This window comes from Ixodes scapularis, unplaced genomic scaffold, assembly GCF_016920785.2.
Source record: "Ixodes scapularis isolate PalLabHiFi unplaced genomic scaffold, ASM1692078v2 PGA_scaffold3__209_contigs__length_174095766, whole genome shotgun sequence".
Taxonomy (NCBI): domain Eukaryota; kingdom Metazoa; phylum Arthropoda; class Arachnida; order Ixodida; family Ixodidae; genus Ixodes; species Ixodes scapularis.
In genome coordinates this window covers 138,063,234-138,072,421 of record NW_024609868.1, presented here as the reverse complement: position 1 = coordinate 138,072,421, position 9,188 = coordinate 138,063,234, and the positions used below count along the sequence as shown (strand labels likewise).

The 9,188-nt window shown below is 44.5% G+C and overlaps 1 protein-coding gene across 1 annotated transcript in view; it reads right to left on the bottom strand.

The window, feature by feature from the left end:
* LOC115329587 (inactive pancreatic lipase-related protein 1-like) overlaps window positions 1-9,188 on the bottom strand; it is a 61,109-nt gene that overhangs the window by 10,024 nt on the left and 41,897 nt on the right. The gene's annotated exons all lie outside the window — the stretch shown is intronic.

The window sequence follows — 9,188 nt, the reverse complement described above, 5'->3', positions numbered from 1 at the left end:
GGTAGCGAGAAACAGTTGTAATCATGGGTACATCTTTTAAAAAGAGCGTAAGAGTTATACCCGTGCCACACGGGCAAGTAAATGCCATTACAACGAATGACATTCGAGCGGACGGCCAATCAGCTCGCAATCTGTTGCGCGTGGAATGCGCTACACCCGGAGTGTCGCGCGCTGATTGGCCGTCCGCTCAAATGTAATTCGTTGTAAAAGCCATTCGAGTTGGCCGAGTGGCATGGGTATTAAACGCAGTAAACCTTAATGGCTGCAAATAGATTGGACGGGATGTTTCGATCATTACCATGCAAAAAGATGTAAGAAACGAATGTGCCGCCCACCTCTGTTTTGTTCGGAGCTCAACTCTGTTTTGTTCGGAGTGAATGTGACCGCTCAGACGGCAGAGTCCCGGCCCTCGGCGCCTGGCGTACGGATTATGGCGATCGTTCCGCTAGTTGCGCTCTCCTCCGTGATTTTGATGACCATGATTGAAACATCGCGTGCACCACATTTTGAGTCACAGAAAGTTACTCCAACGCACTTATCAATTTCATTTCTTGCAACCACCACCAAGCTATTATTTCCGACTACAGGATGGCCACATACGAATGTGTGAAGACGCCCTGGAACACGCCCAGTCCGGCTTCGGCCAATCGTGTCTCCTCATTTCCCTCCTATACTTCCCAACGAATGGCCATGGAAACTCTCGATATACGGCTCTCGCACCGCCCAAGATCTCTCCCCCTTTTTTCGAGTGCTGCTCTTATGCGCCGCTTTCCTCGTCGACGGCGACGGACGACGGCGTCGGCGTCGCCCGTCGCCGTCGCCGTCGGCGCAACCGCGCGCTTTCCCTCATGGCACATCACGGGCCTATGCACCAATTTTGTTCCCCTTTAAATTTAGCGAACAAACTGAATTTGTGCGTAGGTCCTCCATGTCCCATAAAGCCGCACTGCTCATTCATTTTCCCTGTTGAATTCAGGGGCAAAGCTGACTTACATGATCTCAACATCAATTCAGTTTCCAAGCTAAATTTCGCGGAGAAAGCGGCTTTGTATATAAGTCACGTGACATGAAGTTCATATGATATCACTTTCCCCGCTAAATTTAAGTTGGAAACTAAGTTCGTGTTCTGGTCATTCGACGTCAATTGTCTCGCTAAATCTATTGGAGAAACTGAATATTTTTATAGGTGACGATATGAAGTCACGTGACGCCATTTTCCATGGTGAATTTAGCGTGGAAACTGAATTGGAGTTGAGGTCACGTTTCGTCAATTTTCCTTTAAAATTTAGCGGGGCATTTGTTGCGTCATGTAACGTCACAGGCTACGGCTTTCGGTCCTTGCACTTTTTCCCCTTCCTATAATACTTATCTTTGATGCATATGTATGCACTTACGGGCCCCAGGTTGGCTACCCAATCCAGTCTGGTAGGGGTAGCATTGCGTTTTGTGACCCTGAACGCCTGAGTAATTCCTCCACTAGGACAAATAAAGTATTATTATAAAAAATGGGGATGAATTGGTGAAGAATCGCACCGGATGTGTTATGACCACATTACGTTGTTGTGAAAGGTGGCAAAGCTACCGGGCGATACAAAAGGTTTGGACGTGTAGACATTGACATCAATCAATTCATAGGAAGGTCGGTTTTCGATTCGGCAGGATCTGGTCGGTTTCACGAGCTTTTCGTGCGTGCTTTTTGTGGAGCTGTTTCCATCTGTAGAGTCGGGTGTTAAGTGGAAGAAATACTTTGAGCCTGGGTGAGCTCTCGTGCTCTAGAAAGCGATTGCCTGGAGGAAACAAACGAATAAAAACAAGCGAACTTTGGATGAAACCGGCGAACCTGTAAGTCAGAAGACCCCTGCTGAGATTTTCAAGGGGTAATATTTTTCGATGTATTCTTGTGTTACTTTTCTAAACGTGTTTTGCCGAGACGTAGCCTTGACGTGTGTGTTCACTGAGCACCAATCTTGTTCGGAATATTCTCACACTCCGTAGATACGCACGCAAAACAGATGAACGTCCAAGCAAGGTCATTTGCATGCACCTGTATTGGGTGCGAAGAACTTCACGACACAATCTCAGTGTATCGTGTTCCGTAAAAATAGTTCATTTATTACGTTTCTTCGGACACCATGATCATACGTTCGGGCAACTTAAAATAATTTTACTTCACCTGAGTCTGATGTGTGCGTAGCGCTGTAGCCGATGGTCACACGAATGCCCGCAAAGAAGGTACGCTCCTCGAGACGCAATCATGCTTACGTGTTAATATAACCAAGACAGATCTTGACCAGGACTGACCAAGCTGGTTCTTCAGCTATTGAAACAGTTTTATGATTTTATTTTAGTAGACCTAATTTGTATTCAAGGAACCCTGGGAACTTTGGCCAAGCACCACTGCTAGTAGTTTGTTTTCGGAATTTAATCACTGAACTTCATGTCTTTAAACACAAATTATGAACATGTCATATAGGTGATGTTAACATAATATCCAGGCGAAATTTTGAGTTAAAGGTGTACCCAATCGAAACCTGATATATCTCGCTACCAAAATAACGGTTTGAAATTAAATCAGAATGAATCTGGAGTTTCAGTCTGTCATATGAAAGCAGAAACTAAACCGGAAACAAGCAGTCTGGAGGTCTAACCATACTTGGTCAAATTGTAAGCTAAATCGGATTTGGCCAATACCGGGAATTTAACTGTAGTGGCTTGAAACCGGAGATAAAGCCCTATCAGGCCACTTCGGACAAAAAAGGAATTAGACTAAACAAAGCTGTGCTCATTTTCACTTTCTGGTGTGCTGAAGCTGATGCTAAGAGTCTTTCGAATCAATCCAGTGCTTTAGAGCATGTCATTAACTCTTCGCCAAGAGCCTGCGGCACGGAATGCTTTGAGTCTTGCAACATGTTCACTGTGCTTCGTTGTTAGGAATAGCTCATAGCATCTACAGTACTGCATCAGTGGTGAAACAGAACATAGTCAGTGTTGGCTGGTCAGAAATATCACTGGAACTAAACAGGCATAACAACACACAGCAAATTCTGAAAAAAATATTTATATTTATTCTTAAAACACAGAATTACACGAAATTTGAGAAATCGTACATTTATAAATTCATTGAATAATTCTACAAATACCGCTCTACAGAGGTGTGCTCCTCTAGCACGGTCCAGGTAACGACGTTAAATGTGTCCGTCCGCTGCATCGTCGGCATAGGGCGGGTCCTTGGGGCCTTCCCGTAGAGAGTGACCGCTGTCAATTGCCCACGGTCCCCTGGACAGCCCCTTACGTGCCATAGTCCTTGGTGGCACAGTCCACCACGAGCCTGACCGCCAAGCCGTTCCAGTGGTGGAGTGTGACGACAGTGCTGTCCACGAGGCATCTTCGTGGACAACACAGACGTTGAGGGTTGAGCCTGACGCCATATTCGCACTCCTTCCAGATAGGTCGACATAATGGATCTGAGGTGGGCACGATCTTCTACCTCCCTCCCCTCTCTTCAAAAGGGAAGAGATCCGTGGAAGCAGAAAAGCACCCCCAAAATGAGAAAGGCAAAACAAAGGGAAGGAAAAAAAAAAAGGTTCCTTTCCTTTTGGTGTCGCCGACGTCGCAGGTTATACCACCATCGTGGAGACGAGGGGCCTTCCGGGAAGGGAATGCCATTAGTGTCGTTCCGGTCCTGCGAGTAATCTTCGTCTTCTGTTTTGAAAAACTTGTTTAAGGTAGGTGACGTGAACAGTTCCGGTTTATTCACTGGACTCGCACAGTGGTGGAACTGACAAGCGGTAATTTGGAGCAGCTCTTATAGCGGGGGAAAATGGGTTTTGGAGTAGAGATTCCCACTTTTGGAGCAGCAAATTTTGAGCTTTCTGTCGGAAAATTTCACAAAATTTTTCGAAAGTTAACCTGTGGACAAAACTGCGGTTGTTGGTGACTAAACTGTCTTTTCCTCTACAGATATCTATTTATTTATCGAATAATCATACACCGGCAATTTTTTAGATGTCTCAATTAACCTATTAGGAGTACCGCGATGGCGTCTTCGGTCTGTGTTTGACAAAAACAGATGTCGTTGGCTGCTTTGTAGAGGGTTTTATCACGGTGACGTAATAGTTGGAAGTTTGACATGTGGAACTTCTTGCAAGAACAAATTAGAGTATATGGGTGATTTCAGATAAGATCGACCAAAGGGTGGCTGGTCGACATTTTTAAATCAACTGATGTTTTTATATGACATTGTCTAGTGTGGTATAAACGAATCCACACTTAGTTTTGACCAGAAAAAAAATTTGGAGACAAGAAAAATCGTAAGGCAGGGAGAGGCGGACAGTTGCAATAACGCGCCCTGATGGAGGGGGCAAGTTTGAAAGTGAATAATTAAAACAATAAAATTAGGAGAATTTTAAAACTTTTTACAAACAAACTATGGGTACAACTTGCTTGTAATATAAAGTAATATTATTTATTAAAAATTTATTTAGTTTTCTAAAAATTTCCAAACATGCCTGCTCGAACGACAAATGGCAAACTTTGGAAATCTGTATCTCATGAAATAATTTAATCATTATTACATAACTTGCAGACATTATTTTACTAATATATGGCTATTATTGAAAAAATAAATAAGGTATCTGAGTGACACAATAGTTACAATATATTTAGGCAAACATGGGAAAAAAATCAAACAAAGAAAAATTCCAATGCGTATAAAAAAAAAACACCACCTTCGATTTTTTTTTAATTTGGGTACCCTGTTATACTCTATTTCGGCATTCATTTCTATTAAAAACATGTTGCATCATTGCACTGTGAAAGAAGAAACAACTCCCCAAAGTAGGGTCCTTTTTCAAAGCCTACACTTAGCAGTGTCCTATACAAGAAGTGACTCTGAGTTCCAGTTTCATGAAACTTGCACAAATCTTTTATATACATTTATTCAGATGAGGTCATTGATAAAAAGAGCGATCGGTCACACAGTAAAAGGGAGGAGAAACTATATACAGCATTTTACATAAGCGTACAAAGTGGTATCATATTAGAGACTAATGATTTGAGAAAAGATGATGCAGTGTGAAGTTGTACCTTCCGGTATATTTTACATCTAGAGTAAAATAAATAACTTTACTTCCACACACAAAAACAAAGATATAACAGTAAGATATTTAGGTTGGCTGTGTATTTACGATTACAAACAATTTCAGGTGACGGATGCCATAGTGCCTAACTGGAGCAGCTTCGATGCTCTCGGTGTATGAATGAATCGTGGCAAGCCGATATATTTTATCCTGCTCGAGGATAACATTTTGGGATTTTTTTTTTAGTGATCAGATAAAAATATTAGTAACCACCAACAAAAACAGTAGGTTAAATACCCCGTGAAGAAAAATGTGATAAATAAGATGTCCCTGCATTCAAAATGAGCAGTCCTTGGGAAATCAAATTCGGCACTTTACGCTAAGGTTTTCCTCGCTGTACCCATTTAATAAAGTTGCTTCCAAGCAGATCTGACTGTCCGTGCTACATATACGTCACAGGTCCCTTCTGTTGATGACTTGCTGAGCCGCCACGCGTGCCAAGACTGAATGCCAGGGAAGGCGCGCACCGTCAGCCACTCTTCTTTTTTTTTGTTCACGATACCGAACAACCTCATTTTCGTCCAGATATACAAGATGCACGCCTTTCAGTTTTTTCGATAGAACGCTCACCATTGTCCTGGCCGTCTGAATTGCGCTTACTGAACGTTCTATCAGGTTGTTCAGCGTGGCCTGGTGCTTCACGAGTCCGCCAACTCCGTCACATGCATTTTTCCCATGTCCAGATGCAGAAAATAACCACTGGGCTTGTGGGCAATCGTCCTTTGCAAATTGGTGAAGCTGGTAGCGATTCTTGAAATGACTGGCGGCGCCGTCACTTACGTACGTCACGTACGAGTATACCGCAACGTTGTCTTCAACCCACTCCTTCACTTTTTTTAGAGCCAAGCAAGCGTGAGCGGCGTCGTGACACAGGTCCTCACTGATGATGGCAAAGCTGTTTGTAGATCTTCTTGTCGTCACTACACATGTAAATATCGAAACTTGTTTTTTTTTTTTTCCAGTGATATGCTTGCACTTCGTCAGGAAGCACGATGGTCCAGTTTTCGGCAAAGTCAAAATGAAAGACAATGCTCCCGCGTTGCATGCACTGTTTTTCATCGTAGATCGCTTTACCTTGCGTTTGCCGGATATGGTTGTGAAGTACCCAACTTCCAACCGTCCCTTGGATGACTTTTAGGAAAGTCTCAGGTTCCAAAGTTTTTTTCACAAGGTCGCCGGACTCCCATGTTGCAAGCACAATCTCTTCATCCTCCGGGATATCGAGTTCCTGGAGTGTAAGAAACTGGCCTTTTGGGCAGTGATCACAGTCTCCTTGAAGGCACAGTTCTGTTGCTGGGTCGCACAGAAATGCCGAGTTCATTTCACCAGTGTTGAATGTTGAGCCTGTAACGTTCTCTAGAGCGGCAATACAAAGATAATAATTGGCGCAGCGCACATAAACGCACACTTCCTGGTGTGGAATACATTGGACCCATCTAGGGCGCAACGAATAAAATTTCGTTAGCCCAACGCCGGAATCGGGATGCTTGTCTTTGTATATACGGAAGGCCTCTCGTATTGAGCGTGTCATGAAGCGCTTTGGCACGAACGTTTTCTCTCCGTTGAGCATGACAGAGATGACGTCCTTCTGGTTGGGACTTTGGCGCGAACATTGTAGCTCGTCTTTCGTGAAGTACTCTAGGGCAGCAGACAGGTTCTCAGGGCTCACCTTGCACCTCGTGTCAGGATCCGGCTCATACCACACGCCATGCTTTTCCTTGAGTTTTCGGGGTTTACTGATGAGGTACATTGAGGCCTGTGGAATCATCTTTTGAACCTCATTCTTCGTCAGTGTTGACGGCAGGAGTGTAAGCAGTTGACAACGTTCCCGGAGAGAGGTGGCGGTTTCAAAGGCCTGGCGAAAGTTGTCCACCCACTCAGTGCATGTGGAGCATGTTGGTTCGGACGACCCCGATGGTGCGTCCCTGTCGTACGCAATACGTAGCCTTGAGCGTATATTCTTGACAGCAACCTGCTCCAGTTCTGTCTGCTTTCTCTTGACATAGGCAGGCCTGTCCCGACTTCTTACGACGCTTGGTTGTCTCAGCGGCGACACATCTGTAGGTAGTATGCTGCGATTTAGATCTTCAATTGCTTCTTCAGCTAGCACAAATATGTCAGGGCACTGCTCTGAGCTTCGCATCGAGATCTCCTTAGTGATGTGCATGAAGCAATGGTAGCACAGGTAGTCCGTCGCACTCACTTTGGTGGAACAGTCAGGCGGAACAATTTGCTTCAACGAGTTTAGGTCCAACTCGCCAACACTTCGAAAATTCCGCTGCTTTGGTATAGTCTTTTTGTGTTTGTAAAAGTAATCTGCACAAAACACTCGTTCGGAGCTCCAGGACGTCTTCATAATGTATACATAAATAATAGAAATTAAACCCCAACTGATGGCATATAATTGCCAAGTGAAAGAACTACTGGGTGCACAAGTGACAAGTCCGAGGCTGAGGAGCTCACTCACTGCAAACGTACATTTGAAAAGAGAGGTCACAACTGAGGCTGTCGGCAAAGCTTGATCCACGTCAAAGGAAGAAAGAGGGAAAGTCTCCAGACAAAAAATTGTGGTCAGCGGCCTTCGAAAAAGACTTTCCGGAATCGCACTGTCGTCCCTCCACGCGCTGATATGAAAGCACCCGAGCTTCTACCACGTGGTTCATGACACAGCCTGAGCCATGTCGGCGACCGGTTCGCGAGGGGTTGGCGGTGGGGTTACGTTGATGGTCACTCGGATTAGCCCTTGCTGTACTGAGCTACCGCCTGCAGTGCCTTATCGCCGGCTGGTGTCAACAACGAGAACACACACACCCTGTCTACACCAAAACTACAAGCGTTCACCGCACACGCGTCGCCGCCGCTTTTAAGCTTTTGTGAAATTGCTTTCTTTTGCCGCGGAGAACCGCCTTATCTTAACTACGCGCCTGAAATCCTTCCAGGCGGGCGTACACAATATCAAGCGTTTCGAGAAATGCCCGTGGAGTAGAACTATGGGAAAATTCGGAGCCCGCGATGTCGATATCGTCGCCGTTGTGTTAGTACGCCGTCGCGTACTGCAGTCCCCCGTTGGGGGAGGGGGGGGGGGGCGGTCTTACTACGATAACATGGCGACAGCGTTTACACTCTATGTATTTACGCGAGGCTCGAGTATTTGGGGATAATGCTGCCGGTTGGTGTGCCCCTTTGTGCCTGATATTATCGCCCGTGACGCCAGCGAGTGAGATGGCGACAGGCATGACTGCTCAGTAAACAGGCGTCGGCGGCCATGTTTTGCTGGTTGAAGCGAACCCCCTTGTCCTTGACAGCGAGCGGGGAAATGCGAAAAAAAGATTGTATCGGCCGTTTTGCCAAAACTAGCGACGAGTGTCGTCTGCGGTTTCCGGCAACTATTTTGCCATAATCGTGAGCTTAGCGAGGAAATGATTTTTGCTAGCCACAGAACACTACCACGCAGAAAGGGAATGCTTGAACATGTTTTTGTTCTGTATATATATCAGGGATATATATGAGAGAGAGAGAGAGAGAGATGAAGGTAGAGCGGAAGGGGGAATAGCATATAGTGTCGCAGGAGAATAAAGTAAACAAAGTTCCTAGTGGCCGATGGCTGCATGATCTTTTCTCGGATCACTAGTCCGTAATATGATACCTCTTTGTACACAGTAGTTTCTCCTTAATTTAAGTGTGTGAACGATTTCTTTACTTATCATTGGCCTCATCTGAATAAAAATATATAAAAGATGTGTGTTGGTTTCATGAAACTGGAACTCAGAGTCAGTTCTTGTATAAAACACTGCTAAGTGTAAGCTTTGAAAAAGGACCCTACTTTGGGGAGTTGTATCTTCTTTCTCAATAAAATGATGCAACATGTTTTTAATGGAAATGAATGCCGAAATAGAGTACAACAGGTTACCTAAATTTAAAAAAATCGAGGGTGGTGTTGTTTTTTTTTTATTCGCATCGGAATTTTTTTTTGTTTGATTTTTTTTCCATGTTTGACTAAATATATCCTAACTATTGTATCACACAGATACCTTAGTTATTTTTTAAACA